Here is a 22,933-nt window from a genome sequence, read left to right on the forward strand (position 1 = left end):
GGCACTAAGGCATAATGCTCATTTGGAGAACCATGCAGACACGATGGACCAAATGGTCTCTTTCTGCACCGTGACAATTTTGTGATTTTGCCCCCACTGCACTGGGGAACAGAATTCCACAGACTAATGACCCTCTGAGAGAATATATTTCTCCTCATCTCCATCTTAAGTGAGTGACCCTTGATTTTTAAACTGTGTTCCCTAGTTCTAGTCCCTCCCATCAGAGGAAACATCCTCTTAGCATTTGTCCAGTCTTTCCTCATACGATAACCCCTTCATCCCAGGAATCAGTCGAATCAGTCTTTTCTGAATTGCTGCCATTGCAATTAAATCCTTTATTGAGTAAGGAGACCAAAACTGTACACACTACTCCAGATTTGGTCTCACCAACATCCTGTACAACTGTAGCAAAAATTGTTTACTTTAATATTCCATTCTCCTTGTAATAAACACCAACATTCCATTTGCTGTCCTAATGTGCATCTGTATACTAACTTTTTGTGATTCATGCAGGACACCAAATCCCAAATTCTTTTGGTTCCTTTTGGTACTTTTATTCTATTCAAAAAACCCAATTCAAATTAAGTCCAATCATGGTCCACTCATGAGAGACAAACAAGATCTAAGCTGACAAGACAAGAATTGCATCCCACCTTGGGCTTGATCAGACAAGATCCAAGCTAACAGGATTGCGCCCTCTCCCGGGCTTGATCTAACACTTCAGCTTAGCCAAAAGACCGAAATGGCTATGAAAAATTACATCAGGTAAAGCCTCAGATTAACCTCATTGGCTACCCTGATCCTTTACTCTACCCTAGCCTGGGCAAAAAACAATTGCAGGCGTCAGCACACCCCAAGCGCAATGGGCTAGGCTCTTCCCCTGCCTTATCATGGTTTCGCCCATGCACCGCAGAATTCTGCAATTACCCACTTTTTAAACTGGATACCACTTTTTCTACTCCTGCTGCCAAAGTGGACAAGTTCACATTTTCCCACATTACACTTCATCTGACTATTTTTTTGCCTGCTCTCTTAGCCTACTATATGCTTGTACAGACTCCTTATGTTCACTTCACAACTTACTCTCCATTTACTACCTGTGTAACTTGTGTGGATTTGAAAGGAAAAGAGTAATCGACTGGGCACATAATGGTGCCAATGGTATTACTCAGCTGTGGTTGGTGAACAATAGGTTCCCATTTGAACTTTGCGTTGATCGGTCAGGTTTTCACCCCACCTCTATGCCACAAGTTGGTGATTCAGGATCTGGTTTGTCTGAGTCTTAGACAGCACACCTCCAGATATAAACGCCACTTCCTTACCCACAGGTCACCTCTCAAAATAACATTCAAGTAACAGGACATGCATGGTCTTAAAGATCCTCCAGTGGTAGTAACCAATTATCATCTGCAGTTTTCTTTAAAAAACATTATAGGTGAGTCTACAAATATCTCCAAGAGAAAGCTGTCAATTTACAAATCTTAACTACACTTTCTAACTCTTCTTTTTAAGTTCTGGACTCCTTGGGAAATCCGCAGTACATTAATTGAACGGTTTGGCCTTTGATTCTACCAATGTCTGTTCCCAGAATTAACTCTCACTTCGGCCAGATTTAATTTCTGATTCCCATTTCATTCTGAGCCCTGGAGGAACTTTACTATCCAAATTATTATTGTATCATTAAAAAGATATCAAACATTCCTATTTGATTCCAGGCATTACCACATTTTGTTTCTTTGTTCTTACCTTCGATGGCGTTTTAGTTTTGTAAAGGTAATTTGCACACAGGACTTTTGGCATCTCAATATTATTCTAAATTGAAATAGTAGCATTGCTGGAGTGACAGGTTTTGTGAATATTCAATGTCTTTCCTGACAAAAGAGCCACATTCATGGAGACCATCAAGATTGTTTCATTCGGGCATTTTTTTTAAATGTGATTATCCCCTTCAACTTCAAATAAATTTCCCTTTGAGTGCTTGAAGTAAACACACATATCAATTTAATTAATTTCTCATTTCCAATGCCTGAGGCCCAGGCTTAGTAGGAATCCTCCTTAATCACCTTCTCTCTGTGGCTGAATGCCTCCTCCCAGAGTCCCAGTGCAGATTCTGCCCACTAAGGGGCACAATGGACATGATCTTCAATCTCACCCTCAGCAAGCCCCCCACTGGAATGGAGCTAACCATGGAACAAACGGAAATCTGTTCAAACTCCGCTGCATGCAGATCCGATCCAAGGTCAACCCATCTTTTTGCCAGTGAACGAGAGTATGCAATTGATGCTCATGTCTGTGCACATGTGGGGGCTAAGCTCCAAGCCATTACCAACATCTTCACTAAGGCTACAGACTTTACAATAAACATCCGTAAGTAAAGGTCCTCTATACCGACCTGTCCCTGCCACAGAACAATGATGCCCTACCCCCGATTATCAAAATTCACAACAAGGCTTTGGGCAATGTGGACCATTTTCCATATGTTTGAAGTCTACTGTCAACAAGGACAGACCATCTTCAGTGTGCCAGCGCAGCCTAAGGAAAGAGTGTTTGAAGACCAGGACCTTAGACCCAGCACCAAGCTTCTGGTCTACAGAGCAGTAGCGATACCTGCCCTCCTCCATGGCTCAGAGATGTGGACTATGTACAGCAGACACCTTAAAACCCCGGAGAAGTACCACCATGGCTGCCTCCACAAGATTCTGCAAATCCATTATCAGAATCGGCACACCAACATCAATGTTCTTGCTCAGGCCAACATCCCCAGTACGAAGTGTTGACCACACTCGAACAGCTCCACTGGACAGACCACATCATCCACATGTCTGACACGAGGTTCCTGAAACAATCGCTCCACTCAGAGCTTCGACATGGCAAGTGAGCCCCAGGAGGCGGAGAAAATGCTTCAAGAACACCCCCCAAAGCTTCCTTGAAAAAGTGCAACATCCCCACCAACACCTGGGAATTCCTGGCTCAAGACTGCCTGAAGTGGAGGAATAGCATCTGAGAAGAAGCTAAACACCTCGAGTTTTGTCGCTGAGAGCAAGCTGAAGCCAAGTGTTGACAAACACCATCTGCCCGGCCTGTGACAATAACTGTAGGTTACGCATTGGCTCCCTCAGTCACCTGAGAACTCATTTTTAGTGTGGAAGGAAGTCATCCTCCACTTCAAGAGCTGCCTAAGAAGAGAAGAACGTGTTTCAAAATGGTCCTTTCATGATAGAGAAGGAAATACCACAGAAGAGAAACTTCCATATTTCCCATTCTGAAGCATTTTGTCTTGGAAGGTAACAAACACGATGGCATGGTGGCATAGTGGTTAGGATTGCTGCCTCACAGTGCCAGGGACCAGGGTCTGATTCCCGGCTTGGGTCACTGTCTGTGTGGATTCTGCACATTCTCCCCATGTCAGCGTGGGTTTCCTCCGGGTGTTCTGGTTTCCTCCCACAGATTGAAAGATGCATGGGTTAGGTATAATGGCCATGCTCAGTGTACCCGAACAGGCGCTAGAGTGTGGTGATTAGGGGATTTTCACATCAACTTCTTTGCAGTGTTAATGTAAGCCTACTTGTGACTAAAAAATAAACTTTAATTTGAGATTATTCTTAACGTGGAGGTTGACAGCATTTACTATCAGCCTAAGTGAAGATTCCAACTCCAGAGTTGTTTTCTGCTTTTTGAACTCTTCATTCAGAAGCCCATCTTGCCTGACATCCCAAAATTAGGGTGGGATTTTTTGCTTACCCGTCCCTCTGGGGCAATCTTCTGGTCCCCGCTGAACAGAGATTCAAATGGCTCACCACATCCACCGTGGAGCGGGGGAGCGGTGGTGTTGGAAAATCCCAACCTTGGTCTCCACAGATATCCAGATTCATGCAATATGTGATCCTTCATGCCTCAAGTAATTGTTGCAAACAGTTCATAAAATCATAGAATGCCTACGGTGCAGAAGGGAGGCCATTTAGCCCATCGAGGCTGCACCAACCACAATCCCACCCAGGCCTATTCCCATAACCTTCATTTACCCTGCTGATCCTCCCATCACTAATGGGCAATTTTAGCATGCCCAATCAACCTAACCCGCACATCTTTGGACTGTGGGAGGAAACCAGGGCACCCGGAGGAAACCATGGTGAGAATATGCAAACTCCACACAGACAGCCATCCAAGGCCGGAATTGAACCCAGGTCCCCGATACTGTGAGGCAGCAGTGCTAACCACTGTGCCACTGTGCCGAAGCTCATGCTAACATGTATAAAGGACAGTACCTCAAATTCATTGTATGAGGAAAGAACACATTCAAACCCATGTTTCTTACAAGCAGCATTTGATGGTGTTATTTAGGCTATTTATTTCGGTTACATAGGCAGTTTGGTTCTGCCAGACACAGTGGTTGGGAAAGGTGATTCAGTTGTTGGCGAAAGTTGAACAAAGACTATGGGCAGAACTTTTTCATTTTTTGACTATTTGTAAATTCAGGCAGAGGTGTATCCCACCAGCTGGCTTTTCCCTCCTTATGTTTTGGCACTTTTTCAAAAAGAATCTAGGAGAAGGTGGGTCACATGATGTCGTGCTAGCGGATGGGCTTCGATTGTGTCCGCCCAACCAGCAACCTCGGCCTCTGAAAAGGCAGCCTAATTTGAAAACAAATTTCAAAAAACCACAAATACCCCACAGAACCCCCTCACCCCCATGGACTCCAGACCCCCAGAAACATCTGCCCACTACAGACATGGGGCTCACCCCAGAGAACCAGCCTCCCTCCATGAACCTCCCCAACGGAAGCCCCCACTGGCAGTGCCCCCTGGTCTTGCCCCCTGGCACTGCCCTGGCTCTGACAGAGTCGAGCCAGAGGGCAGTGTGAGAGTATGGCCCGGGCATAATGCTCCTCCCCCTGGGGGTGCTGTACTTCCCTGTGGGCCCCATTGCATACCGTTCGCCAAAAGTTGGCGTGAACCCCACCAATGTGATATGAGATGTCACACTGAGGGGAGCCGGGGGTGGGGTGGGTGGGGTGGGGGTGAGTGGGTATGATAAAGTGGAGAGGCCTGTTAATGTCGTGTTAATGTATGCTAATAGGGTTCTCGGCCTTTCACCGCAAGAACCCCATTATGTCATTGGGGCGGGAGGGGGGAGACAATCTCAATGGAAAATCCCACCAATATAAAAGCCGTTTGGGGACTCCCGCTGGATTCTCTGCACCCTCCGATCTTCCCGCCCACTGAAAACCAGGATGGGAAATCCCCCGTGAGTTTTCAATGCAGGAAATTTGCTTTTTATGCAAAGTGAATAAAGAACAAACAGTCTAACAATGCGTTGGTGGGTGGAGGGGAATCAAAAGAGACAGTCGAGAGAGATATCACATTTAGAGAATTTGGTCAATTGTCCTGACAAAGTGGGCCTACGTTCTCATGTACTCACTGCATCCATGTATGTCAGCAGCCCTGCAGTCATCTCCGTCTGGAAGCAGAGTACATCTGATTTCAGAGCATGGTCACTTTTGTCAGGATCCTGCTCATTTCTAGTGTAATTGCGTGCTAGTTTTGGAGGGAATGAATGTTTGAGGTAATGGATGCAGTGGTAATCAAGTACGTTGTTGGATGGTGTCGAGTTTCTTGAGTTGTTGTTGGAGCTGCACTTCTCCAGACACGTAGAGAGTATTCAGGCAAGTAGAGGCTTTCCATCACACTCCTGCCTTGTGTCTTGTAGATGGTTGGCAGGATTTGTAGAGTTACTTGCTTCAGAATTCCCAGTTTCTGACCTGCTCTGGTAGTCACAGTATTTATGTGACTTGTCCAGTGACGTTTCTAGTTCAAAATGAGTTCCAGGATGTTGATTGTGGGGGGGTTGAATATCAAGGGGTGATGATTTGATCCTCTCCTGTTGGAGATGGCAATTGGCTGGCACTCGTGTGGTGCATATGTTACTTACCACTTATCAACCCAAGCCTGATTGTTGTCCAGCTCTTGCTGTATACAGGAATTGACTGCTTTAGTATCTGAGGAGCTGTGAATGGAACCGAACACTGTCCAATATTCAACAAATATCCCCATTTTTGACCTCATGATGGAGGGAAAGTCATTGATGAAGCAGCTATATAATACTGTTATAGTATGTCTACATCCATAATCGGTATGCATTATCAGACAGGATATGATGTCAACCACACTAGTTAGAATATGTTCGTTGACCAAGAAAGAGTTACAAGTAAGAGTCCTCCAGCAAGTGTATATCCTACTGTAATCTTTGAACTCAAAATGTAGTTTACCAGTTGTACTTGAGTGAAGTTATTGATAAGCTTGTGTTTGAAGATGGAAAGAAGTACAACATGAAGACAGTTTATGATAATTTAAAGATTTTGAGCGCTTAATGTATCCCATAAGCAATGTGGTAGCAACACTTGGGACTGAAGTTTTTGAAGAACTGAAGCTTCACAGAAACAGAATTTGTTGCAACTTTAAAGAGTTTTGGGTAGTCGCAGACATACCTCTTTACAACAATCCGAGGTCCCTATATGCTTCAAAAAGATGACCAGCATCACAGTACCTAAGAAAAAGCAAGCAGCGTGCCTTAATAACTATCGGCCGGTGGCTCTGACATCCATCATTATGACAATTCCAGCCTCCCGGACTACCTGGATCCACTACAGTTTGCCTACCGCCGCAACAGGTCCACAGCAGACGCCATTTCCCTGGTCCTGCACTCAATCCTGGAACATGTAGATAACAAGGACACCTATGTCAGACTCCTATTTGTTGATTACAGCTCAGCCTTCAACACTATTATTCCCACGAAACACATCTCCAAACTCCGTGGCCTGGTCCTCGGCTCCTCCCTCTGCAACTGGATCCTGAACTTCCTAAGTCACAGACCACAATCAGTAAGGATAGGCAACAAAACCTCCTCTACGATCATCCTCAACACCAGTGCCCCACAAAGCTAAGTTGTCAGCCCCCTACTATACTCCTTATACGCCTATGACTGTGTGACCAAATTCCCCTCCAATTCAATTTTCAAGTTTGCTGACGACACTATTATAGTGGGTCGGATCTCAAACAATGATGAGACAGAGTACAGGAATGAGATAGAGAATCTAGTGAACTGGTGCGGCAACAATAATCTCTCCCTCAATGTCAACAAAACGAAGGAGATTGTCATCGACTTCAGGAAGCATAAAGGAGAACATGACTCTGTCTACATCAATGGGGACGATGTAGAAAAGGCCGAGAGCTTCAAGATTTTAGATGTCCAGATCACCAACAACCTGTCCTGGTCCCCCCACACTGACACTATAGTTAAGAAAGCCCACTAACACTTCTACTTTCTCAGACGACTAAGGAAATTTGGCATGTCAGCTACGACTCTCACCAACATTTACAGATGCACCATAGAAAGCATTCTTTCTGGTTGTATCACAGCTTGGTATGGCTCCTGCTCTGCCCAAGACCGCAAGGAACTACAAAGGTTGTGAATGTAGTTCAATCCATCACGCAAACTAACCTCCCATCCATCGGCTCTGTCTACATTTCCCGCTGCCTCGGCAAAGCAGCCAGCATAACTAAGGACCCCACGCACCCCGGACTTTCTCTCTTCCACCTTCTTCCTTCAGGAAAAAGATACAAAAGTCTGAGGTCACGTACCAACCGACTCAAGAACAGCTTTTTCCCTGCTGCTGTCAGACTTTCGAATGGACTTATCTTGCATTAAGTTGATCTTTCTCTTCACCCTAGCTATGACTGTAACACTACATTCTGCACTCTCTCATTTTCTTCTCTATGAACGATATGTTTTGTCTGTATAGCGCTCAAGACACAATACTTTTCACTGTATGCCAAAACATGTGACAAAAATAAATCAAATCAGAATCAAATCAAATCCGATTCTTCACATTCGAAGATCACCACGTGCAGCATAATCACAAGTTTAAAGAAAAAAATCTCACAGGGCAGAATAATCCTGTCCCGCCTGCCATGGAAATCATAGCAGGCAGGACAGAAAATTCAGTGGACCATGCAAAGGTCTGTTGACCTCAGGCAAGAATTTCCAGCCTTGGAGTGAACACGGCTGGAAAATCCTGTCCATAGTTTTTGAAGTTCAGATTGCATGGATCTGCCAAACATAAGTGAATGTAATGCACCTCCCGGGGCACCAGAAATATATGCAATAATATTGATTTCCCACGGATCTTATTTTGACCACACGGTCAGGGGAAATCAGACCAGGTGGAGTGAGACATTGTGGTCACTGACCACGGTGCCCAATTAATATGAGATCACAGGCCCCAATGACAGTGGCTATTACTCATTTATTATTTACTATCTATTCCCAATTAGCCACATGTGGTTCATGACTCGTGGATTGAAGCACACCACTATAATGTTGCAGTTCAAACAGAATGATTCAGAGGTGTGAGTGATCTTGCCCTGAGTTGATGAATCACTTGAGTAAGTTGATCAGTTCTGAGAGTAATGCAAGGTTTCTCCCCAACTCCTGGCCACCATTGATTACTGATTGTGAGGGATTGTTCAATTTGTGAATTTTCTCTGCCTCTTCCTTTCTGCCCAATTGCTTTTGCTTCAGAATTTTAGCTCTCAGAGCCTTTCTCATCTCCTCCCACAGGTGCTACTTTTGACTGAGCCACAGGCCCACCACCACCTTTTGCTGCTATCCATTTGTGGCCATTCTTGGTGTACAAGTCTGCACATACTGCTCGACGTGGAAGCTAAATTTGCTGACGTGTACACACAGACCCAATTCAGTGGCACGATGGCACAGTGGTTAGCACTGCTGCCTCATAGCACCAGGGACCCGGGTTCGATTCCAGCCTTGGGTGACTGTCTGTAAGGAGTTTCCACCCACAGTCCAGAGATGTGCAGGTTAGGTGGATTGGCCATGGTAAATGCATGGGGTTGTGAGGATGGGGTGGGGGAGTGGACCTGGGTAGGATTCTCTTTTGGAGAGTCAGTGCAGGCTCGATGGGCTGAATGGCCTCCTTTTGCACTGTAGGGATTTTATGATTTCAAACCTAGATCTCCAAATTGCAATATATCTTAATACAACTGCAAAATACAGTGGATGCTGCAAATCCTAAATAAAAGCAAACATTTTTGGTAATACGAACGAGTTTGGCAGTGTCTGTGGCGAGAGAAGCAGAGCTAATATTTCAGGTCGATGACCCTTCATCAAAACTTCAAACAAACCTATGAATTAGGAGCAGGAGTAGGCCACTTGGTTCCTCGAGCCTGTTATTCAATAAGATCATGGCTGATCTGATTGTAACCTCATTCCTCCACATTCCCTCCTACCCTTGAATAACCTTACAACCTTGAAATTATCGGCTTTGCGTTGGACAAGCCTGTGGCTTAATTTTCAGATGTGGTCTTCAAATTCTGATTTAGGATTTTGGAAGAAACTTTCTCCCGAGCTGCGAATTGTAAGGATCCAATGTGAAATGAATTTGAGCAGTCCAACTTGTCGATGGAGCTCACAGCACAAAACTGCCCCTAATTCAGTAAATTGCCGACTGCACTCAGCCAGATCACAGTAAGTTTGATTGGCGGGGGTGGAGAGGGGGCTGGGGTGGGAGCGGTGTAATTATCACATTAGTGCAGGTCAAGAACAGCTTCTTTCCTGCTGCCATCAGACTTATTAACGGACCTACTTATATTAAGTTGATCTTTCGTTATTAGCTGTGATTGTAACACTATCTTCTGTACCTTCTCCTTTCCTTCTCCCCTCTGTACTCTATGAACGGTATGTTTTGTCTGTGTAGTGTGCAAGAAACAATACTTTTCACTGTATACCAATACATGTGACAATAATAAATCAAATCAAATCAAAAATATTCATCTGAGGTTTGAACTAAGACACATTGTTGGTAAAATCATGGAGGTACCTTTACACAAAATCTAACTCGTGCTCTACCTGACTTGGGAGTATTTGATGGGACAATGCATAGGAAGCTTTGCTGTGCAGCTAACCTGTTCTGCACCTGACTTAGGAATTGGGAAAATGTAGTGGGAGTTCTGTGACTAACCCATGCTGTATCTGTCCTGGGAGTATTTAATGGGACACTATAGTTGGAACTTTACTCTGAATCCAACTCATGTTGTATTTGCCCTGGGGGTATCTGATGGAAGCTTACTCCTTCTGGCTGGAATTTCTCAATGCTGACACAGGGAATCCATTTCCCAATATTCGCACATCACATCCTGCTGAGAAAAAAAATTATGAAATAAAATCACCAGGAAGCTTTTTAGAAATTAAATATCAGGAAGACTTCCAATCTTTTTAATTTTTTTGTGTTTATTCCTCTTTAGTTATTAGTTGCTCCTGTTAGAACTCTGCCTCTGAGCCCACAAGTTCCTCCCCAACCTCTTCTTCCTATGAAACTCATCGTTTAGTCATTATTCACTGCGATGTGGAATCTCTCTAAACTTATGCTGCCTCATTACCTCCCTCTTAATCTTTAAATCAGAGCTAATGAAATGAGGAAGCACTTTTTACTGGCAATCTTTTGGGGCTGTGGATTAGGGTCAATTGACACTTGATATCAATAGATTTCTATTGGGTATCAAGGAATGTGCGTGGAGGAAAGGCAAGCAACTAGAATTGAAATACAGATCAGTCATTAAATAATTCATCTCGTGGAAACAGAAAGCTTACTTAATTTAATGGCCAGTCAGCCAAACGTTCAACTTAGTAAAATAGACCAGTTGTCTGTCTGGGTGCAATAGATGCTGACAACTTTGCAACGAAGCCTGTAGATCAATTGATTAACTGAAGGGCGGAACAGACCCATTGAGCAGATCAATCAATTTCACACAGTCACCTCCCTTCCAGTCAGAATCAGTTGGTCGAGGCCAAGATGATGTCTTCCACCTACTCTATCGTGTTCAAGTTTGTTGCTTGAAAGAAAGTTTCATGAAGTCATTTGTGAAAACATAAGACTTTTCTGTTGATGGAATTATACAAATTAGAAAATCAATGCTGATAAAGAATTAGGCAAAATACTGCGGATGCTGGAATCTGAAACAAAAACAGAAAATGCCGGAAAATCTCAGCAGGTCTGACAGCATCTGTGGAAAGAGAATAGGGCCAATGTTTCAGTTTGTCAGAAACTGTGTGGAGTTTGCACATTGTCTGCGTGGGTTTCCTCCAGGTGCTCCGGTTTCCTCCCACAGTCCAAAAGACATGCCAGTTAGGTGCATTAGCCATGCTAAATTCTCCCTCAGTGCACCCGAACAGGTGCTGGAGTGTGGTGACTAGGGGACTTTCACAGTAACTTCATTGCGGTGTTAATGTAAACCCACTTGTGACACTAATAAATCAATAAATGTTAATTATCAATAAGGTGCCTTGCGGAATTTTGGAAGCACTTCTTACAGGAGAAAGGAATTACATAGAACATAGAACATTACAGCACAGTACAGACCCTTCGGCCCTCGATGTTGCGCCGACCAGTGGTACCAGACCAAAGCCCCTCTAATCTACACTATTCCAATATCATCCATATGTTTATCCAATAACCACTTGAACGCTCTCAACGTTGACGAGTCCACCACTGCTGCAGGCAGGGCATTCCACGCCCTTACTACCCTCTGGTAAAGAATCTACCTCTAACATCTGTCCTATATCTCTCACCCCTCAATTTAAAGCTATGTCCCCTCATGCTAGCCAACACCATCTGAGGAAAAAGGCTCTCACTATCCATCCTATCTAATCCTCTGATCATCTTGTATGCCTCTATTAAGTCACCTCTTAACCTTCTTCTCTCTAACGAAAACAACCTCCAGCCCCTCAGCCTTTCCTCATACGATTTTCCCACCATACCAGGCAGCATCCTGGTAAATCTCCTCTGCACCCTTTCCAACACTTCCACATCTTTCCTATAATACGGCGACCAGAACTGTACGCAATACTCCAAATGCGGCCGTACCAGAGTTTTGTACAGTTGCAGCATGACCTCCTGGCTCCGAAACTCAATCCCTCTACCAATAAAAGCTAACACACCGCACGCCTTCTTAACAACCTTATCAACTTGGGTGCCAACTTTCAGGGGTCTATGCACATGGACACCCAGATCCGTCTGTTCATCCACACTACCAAGTATCTTACCATTAGCCCAGTACTCTGTATTCCTGTTACTCCTTCCAAAGTGAATCACCTCACACTTTTCTGCATTAAACTCCATTTACCACCTCTCAGCCCAGCTCTGCAGCTTATCTATGTCCCTCTGTAACCTGTCACTTCCCTCCGCACTGTCTACAACTCCACCGACTTTAGTGTCATCCGCAAATTTACTAATCCATCCTTCCACGCCCTCATCCAAGTCATTAATAAAAATGACAAACAGCAGTGGCCCCAAAACAGATCCTTGCGGTACACCACTAGTAACTGAACTCCAGGATGAATATTTCCCATCAACCACCACCCTTTGTTTTCTTACAGCTAGCCAATTCCTGATCCAAACCACTAAATCACCCTCAATCCCATGTGTCCGTATTTTCTGCAAAAGCTTACCATGGGGAACCTTATCAAACGCTTTGCTGAAATCTATATACACCACATCAACCACTTTACCCTCATCTCCCTCTTTGGTCACCTTCTCAAAGAACTCAATAAGGTTTGTGAGGCACGACCTACCCTTCACAAAACCGTGCTGACTATCCCTAATCAAATTATTCCTTTCCAGGTGATTATAAATCCTATCTCTTATAATCCTTTCCAATACTTTGCCCACAACAGAAGTAAGGCTCACCGATCTATAATTACCAGGATTGTCCCTACTCCCCTTCTTGAACAAGGGGACAACATTTGCTATCCTCCAGTCTTCTGGCACTGTTCCTGTAGACGATGACGACACAAAGATCAAAGCCAAAGGCTCTGCAATCTCCTCTCTAGCCTCCCAGGGAATCCTAGGATAAATCCCATCCGGCCCTTTCCAGAATTGCTAACACCTCCTCCTTATGAACATCAATCCCATCCAGTCCAACAGCCTGCATCTCAGTACTCCCCTCAACAACACTGTCCCTCTCCAGTGTGAATACCGACGAAAAATATTCATTTAGTGCCTCTCCTATCTCTTCAGACTCCACGCACAACTTCCCACTACTGTCCTTGACTGCCCCTAATCTTACCCTAGTCATTCTTTTACTCCTGACATACCTATAGAAAGCTTTAGGGTTTTCCTTGATCCTACCCGCCAAAGACTTCTCATGTCCCCTCCTGGCTCTTCTTAACTCTTTCTTGAGGTCCTTCCTGGCTAACTTGTAACTCTCAAGCGCCCTAACTGAGCTTTCACGTCTCATCTTAACATAAGTCTCCTTCTTCCTCTTCACAAGAGATTCAACCCCCTTAGTAAACCACGGTTCCCTCACACGTCTGCTTCCTCCCTGCCTGACAGGTACATATTTATCAAGGACGCGTAGTAGCTGTTCCTTGAACAAGTTCCACATTACAATTATGCCCATCCCCTGCAGTTTCCTTCCCCAACCTATGCCAGCTAAATCTCGCCTAATCGCAGCATAATTTCCTTTCCCCCAGCTATAACTCTTGCATTTCCTTTCCCCCAGCTATAACTCTTGCAATTTCCTTTCCCCCAGCTATAACTCTCTCTGATAGTAGAGGCCAGTAGTGATTTCCATTGTTCTCATGCTGGGTCTGAGGACCGGAGACTGCCGTGAGCTGGGATTTGAACAGGCTATGTATATTTAAATGCTATTTTAAAAATGCTGATTGGGCTCACGCTCTTTCTGGGAATGAACAGGTTCGCGCCATTGCAAACTGTTTGGCGCCGGGTGTGAAATGGATTTTTAGGCTCGCACGCTGTTCTACGAGATCAGCGCAATCTACTAACGGCATGGCAAGGTTGGAGAATCATCCCTAATATCTGTGTGCCAGATCATTGCCTTTAAGTATTTTTAACCATTCAAAGCTGACCCAAATCAATGATTCAAAAGTATTGTTTGAAAATAAGCTGCATGATGTTTGTATTCTATGTTTCAACATCCAAAGGTCATTTCCATCACTCTTTTTGAAAATAGATCAACATTTGTTGTAAGTGTCGTATGTAGATTTGCTATTTATACTGCTTGGGCACTAAGGTTTATCTGGTTTACGCTTCAAAAAGCTTTAGATGAGAAAAAAGATAACTGACAATATCCTGTATCCTGTGATTCTTGGTTGATGAGTTCAAAGGACATGAGGCTGATAGGCACAGAGAACAAAAGACAACATTTAAATGAACAAGGAATGAATTTCAGAAATATATTAGGAAGCACTTTTTAGCTCAAAGGCTGTTGCTTGAAATTATTTGCCAGGCAAGCTAATCAAAATACAGAGACGAGAGGTGCTTCAAATTGTAATCAGATTAGGCTTAGGCTACTGGAAGATGAACTCTAATGGTCTGAATAGTCTTTGACCTTTCTAATGACAGGCACTAACTGTAAAAGTTGCAAAACGGTGGCCTGGAATTTGGAGTCCTCCATTTCTAATTCCCTCCCTGTGAAAAAATCCTTGATAATATTGGGAGCAATGCAATCACAAACCCACTTCCTACGAACATGCCTCTGCCAACATAATGATAAACTTGAAGATGGTCATTCCAATCAACAGTTAATACATGCCTAATGTATTAGACATTCCACACTATAAAGAAAAAAATGCTTATGGCATCAATTCCTCCTAATAGCCTATTGTTTTTTGCATGTGAATTTTTCAGACACATCTAATGTAAGAAAGTATATCAGACAAATGTAGCCTTCTGAGCATTTTCCATGATGCATAATTGTTTATGTTGTTGAAAAATACCCAAGGACGTGGTGAAGAAGGCATATGGCATGCTTGCCTTTATAGGACGGGGCATAGAGTATAAAAGTTGGGGTCTGATGTTGCAGATGTATAGAACGTTGGTTCGGCCGCATTTGGAATACTGCGTCCAGTTCTGGTCGCCACACTACCAGAAGGACATGGAGGCTTTGGAGAGAGTACAGAGGAGGTTTACCAGGATGTTGCCTGGTATGGAGGGGCTTAGTTATGAGGAGAGATTGGGTAAACTGGGGTTGTTCTCCCTGGAAAGACGGAGGATGAGGGGAGACTTAATAGAGGTGTATAAAATTATGAAAGGCATAGATAGGGTGAACGGTGGGAAGCTTTTCCCCAGGTCGGTGGTGACGTTCACGAGGGGTCATAGGTTCAAGGTGAAGGGGGGGAGGTTTAACACAGATATTAGAAGGACATATTTTACACAGAGGGTGGCGGGGGCCTGGAATGCGCTGCCAGGCTAGGTGGTGGAGGCGGACACACTGGGGATGTTTAAGACTTATCTAGATAGCCATATGAACGGAGTGGGAATGGAGGGATACAAAAGAATGGTCTAGTTTGGACCAGGGAGCGGCACAGGCTTGGAGGGCCAAAGGGCCTGTTCCTGTGCTGTATTGTTCTTTGTTCTTTGTTCTTTGGACCTTCTGCATGGTGAACTAGCTGCTGGGTCAGGACCTCCTGAGTGTCCATACCTCAACTACAAGGACACTTGAACATAAAATGCAACCATCGCTTGGGAGATGGAAAGTTGCCACAGAGAGAAATAAAATATAATCTTATGTACAGATTATTCAAAATTGATTTTGACTGTACACATAGCCAGTTATGGTGTTTACTATACAGCAGTCATGAGGTGGAGTTGCCGGCGTTGGACTGGCGTAGGCACAGTAAGTAATCTCACAACACCAGACTAAAGTCCAACAGGCCCACCTGGCAGCACGAGCCTTCGGAGCGCCGCCCCACAAACAGGGCATATACAAAGACACAAACTCAACCACAAGACAATGGCTGGAATGCGAATCCCAACAGGCAATCAAGTCTCCACAGGTGCAGACAATGTGAGTGGAGAGAGGGTCAAGCACAGGTCAAAGAGGTGTGAACCGTCCCAAGCCAAGACAGCCAGCGAGACCCTGCAAGCCCAGGCAAGTCGTGGAGGCCACAGAAAGCGTTGACATGAACCCAAGATCCCGGCTAGTGCCTGTCATGAGACAACGGATGAATGGACACCGCTTGACAATCACCAGGCAGGAATGAACTTCCTGTCGGGGAACACTTCAACAGTCAAGGGCATTCAGCCTCTGATCTTTGGGTAAGCGTTCTCCAAGGCGGCAATTCTGTCAGTTAGTTGATTAATTTGAGTAATAAACCACATTCTCCATCATTTATACACACCCCAATGTTCTTCTTTATTTCCTGACTCTTGTACTTTGTTTCTTTTAAATTTGATTTATTTTTGTCACATGTATTGGGATACAGTGAAAAGTATTGTTTCTTGCGCGCTATACAGACAAAACATACCATTCATAGTGTACATAGGGTAGTAGGAAAGGAGAGAGTGCAGAATATAGTGTTACAGTCATAACTAGGGTGTAGAGAAAGATCAACTTAATATATGGTAGGTCCATTCAAACGTCTGTTGGCAGCAGAGAATAAGTTGTTCTTGAGTCGGTTGGTACATGATCTCAGACTTTTGTAACTTTTTCCTGATGGAAGAAAGTGGAAGAGAGTGTGTCGGGGTGTATGGGAGGCCTTGGTTTTGCTGGCTGCTTTTCTGAGGCAGCGGGAACTGTAGACGAAGTTAATGGATGGGAGGCTGGTTTTTTTTATGATAAAGTCTTTCACCACCTAAGGTCATCCCATATTGCGTTACAACCAGTTAAGTAATTTTGAATTTTGTTGTTTATATGGAAACAACAGCAGCCAATTTGTACACAGCCCCATTCCTGCCTCACACTAAGTAACTCAGCAACTTGGATGGGGCCTAAACAAGTGCTAGGCCTCTCAATGCCATTTGCAGCAGGCCTGGGGAAGTTGGCGTGAATGCACACGCAGATCAGGCACTAGCCATCCCAGTGCTGAACGTGTCCGACCAGTTTTTAACCCCATAGTTTCAAACTCCACTCCAGAATTGCATACAAAATCTAGATTGACACTTCACAGAGCACAATTTGGTGCTGTGTTTCCTAAATTTCAGCAGTGACTACACTACAAATACATTTTAATGGCTGTAATATGCTTTAGAACATTGGATGGTTATGCTAGATAAATGCAAGTCTTTTTTCCTTCTAGTTACCACTCTTCAGACTGTTCTCATGTATACTAAGTGGTGGAATTCTTTTATATTGACTTTGCCAAATAAAGAAAGGGGCAGGAATCTCCACAAAGCTGCTTCCACTGAACTGCCACAGTTTTTCTGATGTGTTTCCCATGTGGTGATATGGTGTTTGGGTGCGAGCTGCTCCAAGGAAATTCCTGGCCAATGAGTCCACAGTGCGGAACTGCTTCCTGGATACATCTCCAACACTTAACTAGCCACTGAGTAGTGAAGAATAGGATTGAATTTTGTTCAATGCCATGTTGCAACTAAGGGTGGGATTTTCTTGTCCCGACTGCCTCAAAACTGGAAATACCTGCCCGAAGTCAGCGAACCTTTTAATGGCCCGTAAGATTACCCACCTGCAACTATTCCCACAGTGGGCAGGACCGCAAAATTCCCCCTTAAGACTAAATGACGGATATTGGATATGATTTTTTTTTCAGTTCCAGCAAAAACAGCAGTTTGGTCATCAGGCCACGTTACAAAGTCATCATCAATTACTGTGCCTTGACAGGCAACTTGTCCATTTCAGGAAGTTAAATGTCCATTTGCTTGCCTCAATTTAACTAAATCAGTGCCAATTAAGCCATTTGTGCTCTCAGTCATGCAGACTAATTCTCAGTTTATGATGGGACAGCAGTACAATTGGCCACAGAACCCTGTGAGAGGAAGGGGAAGATTGATAGAAATTGTTATCCAGTATACACTCCTAAAGGATATTGTTTGGCTGTGATGACCCATATTGTTAAATAGCTGCCAATATTTGAGGCTCATGCATATAAGACCTTTCTGGAATAGGGTATTCAACAATGAGTCAGCACGTTGCAATGGAAAGTGATGTAGAAAATTATCTAGGTATATCCTGTCCACAAAAAGCAGGATAAATCCAACTCAACCAATTACTAACTCCTCATTCTATTCCCAATCATCAGCACATTGGTGGAAGGAGTTGTCTATAGTGCTATCGAGTTGTATTCACACGCCAATTTGATTTTTGCCAGGACCAGCAGGCTCTTCGCCACATTGTGCCTAAGCACGGATGGATGGACGATCTGAAGCCCTCCATCATCCACCATCTCCTCAGCCAGGCACTAACTTGCCTTAATTAAATAAAATACTGCAGATCCTGGAAATCTGAAATAAAAAGTGCTGAAAAACACAACAGGTCTAGGATACAAATACACAAATGAGGAGCAAGTGTGGACCACTCGACCCCTCGAGCCTGCTCCACCATTCGATAAGATCATGTAACCCCAACCCCACCTTCCTGCCTACTCCAATGATTTTTCACCCTTGCTTATCAAGAATCTATCGAGCTCTGCATTAAAAATATTCAAAGACTCTGCTTCCACTGCCTTCGGAAGAGAATTCCTGAGATTCATGACCCCCTGAGAGAAACAAATTCTCCTAATCTCTGTTATAAATAAGTGACCCATTATTTTCAGGAGTGACCCCCTAGTTCTAGATTCTCCTGCAAGAGGAAACATCTTCTCCACATCTATCCTGTCAATACCCCTTACTCTTCTAAATTCTAACCTCTCCAACCTTTCCTCGTAAGACAACCCACTGATTTCTAGTATGAGTCTATTAAATCTTTGAACTGTTTCTAACACATTTACATCTTTCCTTAGAAAAGGAACCAGTACTGTACGCAATACAACAGATGTGGGGGATGATCCACCCACAGTGCAGCAGGCCGGGAGACTTAAGCGGAGGCCGTGTAGCTGGCTTCCCGCTGGGTGCCACAGCCTCCACACGTCTCCAGCTGCCGGATTTCCAGCGTCATCAGTTCCCCACCAGAAATCGTCACGGAGCTGAATAAATTATTCAAATGTTGATTTATATCTGATTAGCAGGCCCGGGACTGAAGTCTCCAGACCCTCTAGCATCTCCTTCCACCACCAGGAGTGTTTCACTCCAACGGGGTTTGCAACAGCTCACCACTAACGGGGAGCTGGCAACCCAACCCCACTGAAGTGAAGGGAGGGGGCCATAGAGGCCCCCCGGGAGGTCGGGGATAAAGAGGGGGTTCCCTGGGCATTGCCAGCTAGGCAGCGCCAGCCTGACCCCCCTGGCACTGCCCAAGGGGCAAAGTGCCAATGCCCAGGCGGCGGGGCATTGGCAGTGCCAAGTAGATGGGGCCAGAGGGAGGGCAGGGCCTACTGGGGCACAGGGCCTCTGGGGACAATCGGTGAAGGTGGGGGTCCCACTTCCACTCTGCACTGGGATCAGTGGCAGAGGGAGGCCAGTGATAGGGGTTGGCCATTGGGGTGGAGCTGTGGGGAGGGCCAGCCAGGCAGTGGGGTCGGGGCTGCAAGGGGGAGAGGGGGTGGTTGGGACTGCAGGGGAGGGGGAGGGCCAGGGCTGTGGGTGGGGGAGGGGGGATGAATTCGGAGATCGGGACTGCCGGAAGAGGGGGGGAGGCAAGATTGAGGCGGGCTGGGGGATGGGGCATGGGGGGGTGCAATTGCGGTTGGGGCTGGCCCAGACGCATCTGGGAGGCCAGCAATCTGGGTGTGGGAGGGATTGCACGGCCAGCGATGGGGATTCACGGGGCTGGCAGCAATCGGGAGGCCGGCAGTGTGGGCTACTGCGCATGTTGCACAGTGTCCCGCTCAGCGCTATGCTCCTGGCCTCTCCAGCAGGAATGACCCTGCCTACAACGTTTTAGCATGATTCACGCTAGTGCAGTCTGCAATGCACAGTGTGGGGGAGACTCATTTTGAAAATCCCGCTGAAAAAACCAGCACGATAAATTCCAATTTTTACATGAATTCAGCACTTAGAATCTTTTTGAGAGGCTCCCACCCGTGGTCTCACTATACAACTGAGGCATAACCTCCCTACTTTTGTAATCAATTCCCCTCAATAAATGATAACATTCTATTAGCTTTCCTAATTACTTGCTGTACCTGAATACTAACCTTTTGTGATTCATGCACGAAGACACCCTGATCGCTGGTAGAATGTGTGGAGAGAGAAACAGAGTTAACGCTTTGAGTCCAATATGACTTCTTCAGAATGCTGATTTTCTGTGTTTTAGTAATAAGAACCTTCTGGTTTTGATGAAATTAAAACCTTCTGTTCTTATTAACCTACCTTACTTCGCTACTCCTGTCTATTATTGCACATGTATTGGTATACAGTGAAAAGTATTGTTCCTTGCGCGATATACAGATGAAGCATACCATTCATACAGTACATGTGGGAGAAGGAAAGGAGAGGGTACAGAATATAGTTGTGCAGTCACATCTAATAGAGAAAGATCAACTTAATATAAGAGAAAATGCTGGAAAGTCTCAGCAGGTCGGCTGCATCTGTAAGGGGAGAAAAGAGCTGACGTTTCGAGTCCAGATGACCCTTTGTCAAAGATGAGCTTTTCTCTCTCCACACATTTCTCTTTTGGTTTCAGATTCCAGAATCTGCAGCAATTTACTTTTATCAACTTAATATAAGGTTGGTCCATTCATAAGTCAGATTTCTGCAGGGAAGAAGCTGTTCTTGACTTGCACTAATGTGATGATTACCACTCCCACCCCATGAACCACAACTTCTGGCTGTTACCCTCCCTCCTGCAGAATATTCTCTACCTCTCCCAGATATATACCCAAGGGCCAAGGAGGCAACAGAGCCAGGCTGATGTGGACATTTGTGGAAATGTCTATCTATCCTCCTTTACTATCGAATAACCTAGAAGAACTTACATTTAGATTTATAGAGTTGTCACAGCATCTAAAGAGACCACTCAGCCCAACAAATAAAGCTGGCCCCATGTAGAATAATCCATTCAGTCCCATTTCTCCGCTCTATCTCAATAGCTCTGTAGGTTTACTGGCCACCCAATTTTCTTTTGAAATTATTCACCATCTCTGGTTCCGCCACTCGCGTAGGCAATTTCAGATCGCAGAGTTTTTTAAAAATCGAGACGAGGTGACTGGGAACGAGGAACTTAGCTCACAAACAGAGAAGGGTTATAGACGGTGCAAGAGGGAGGATGGACGGGGGGTAGAGAAGGGGAGAGCTCAGACCAAAGGATTGAGATGTGTTTACTTTAATGCCAGGAGTATAGTGGATAAAGGGGATGAGCTCAGAGCGTGGATCGATGCCTGGAAGTGTGATGTGGTGGCCATTACGGAGACTTGGATGTCTCAGGGACAGGACTGGATACTCCAGGTGCCGGGATTCAGATGTTTCAGGAAGGACAGGGAGGGAGGCAAGGGAGGGGGTGGAGTGGCACTGCTGATCAGGAATAGTGTCACAGCTGTAGAGAAGGTGTATGCTGTGGAGGGATTGTCTACAGAGTCTCTGTGGGGGGAAGTTCGGAATGGGAAGGGGTCGATCACTTTGCTGGGAGTTTTCTATAGGCCGCCCAATAGTGACAGGGAGGTGGAGGAGCAGATAGGGAAACAGATCCTGGAGAGATGCAATAATAGCAGAGTTGTTGTGATGGGAGACTTTAATTTCCCAAACATAGATTGGAATATCCCTAGGGTAAGAGGATTGGATGGGGAGGAGTTCGTTAGGTGTGTTCAGGAGGGTTTCCTGACACAGCATGTAGACAAGCCTACAAGAGGAGAGACTGTACTTGATCTGATACTGACCAATGAGCCTGGACAGGTGTCAGATCTCTCAGTGGGAGAGCATCTTGGGGATAGCAATCATAACTCTATCTCCTTTATGCTTGCATTGGAAAAAGAGAGGATCAGGCAAGCTAGGAAAGCGTTTATATGGAGTAAGGGGAAATATGAAGACATAAGGCAGCAAATTAGAGGAGTAAATTGGAAGGAGGTATTCTCGGGGAAATCTACTGAAGAGAGGTGGCAGTTTTTCAAGGAATGTCTGTCTAGGGTTCTACAGGACAATGTTCCGAGCAGACAGGGAGGAGTTGGTAAGTTAAAGGAACCGTGGTGCATGAAAGCTGTGCGGGACCTAGTCGAGAAGAAAAGGAAAGCGTACAAAAGGTTCAGAGAGCTTAGCGAAGATAGGGATCTAGATGAGTATACGGCTTGTAGGAAGGGACTAAAGAAGGAAATTAGGAGAGCCAGAGGGGTCACGAGAAGGCCTTGGCAAGTAGAATTAAGGAAAACCCGAAGGCGCTCTATAAATATGTGAAGAGTAAAAGGATGAGACGTGAAGGAATAGGGCCTATAAAAGGTGAAGGCGGGAAAATCAGTACAGAACCAGTAGAAATGGCAGAGGTGCTTAATGAGTATTTTGCCTCAGTTTTCACAGAGGAGAAGGACATGGGTGGATGTACTGCGGGCGTGCGGTGGACTGAAAAGATTGAGTATGTGCACTTTAACAAAGAGGTTGTGCTGGAATCTTTGAATGGCATCAAGATAGATAAGTCGCCGGGTCCGGATGGGATGTACCCCAGGTTACTGTGGGAGGCGAGGGAAGAGATTGCAGAGCCTCTGGCGATGATCTTTGCGTCGTCGATGGAGACAGGAGAGGTGCCGGAGGATTGGAGGATTGCGGATGTGGTTCCTATTTTCAAGAAGGGGAATAGGGATAGCCCAGGAAATTACCGACCGGTGAGTCTAACCTCAGTGGTTGGTAAGCTGATGGAGAAGATGTTGAGGGACAAGATTTATGAGCATTTAGAGAGGTTTAGTATGCTCAAGAATACTCAGCATGACTTTGTCAAAGGCAGATCGTGCCTTACGAGCCTGGTGGAGTTCTTCGAAAATGTGACTAAACACATTGACGAAGGGAAAGCGGTAGATGTGGTTTATATGGATTTTAGCAAGGCGTTCGATAAGGTCCCCCATGCAAGGCTTCTCGAAAACGTGAGAG

Source organism: Mustelus asterias, chromosome 16, assembly GCF_964213995.1.
Source record: "Mustelus asterias chromosome 16, sMusAst1.hap1.1, whole genome shotgun sequence".
Taxonomy (NCBI): Eukaryota; Metazoa; Chordata; class Chondrichthyes; order Carcharhiniformes; family Triakidae; genus Mustelus; species Mustelus asterias.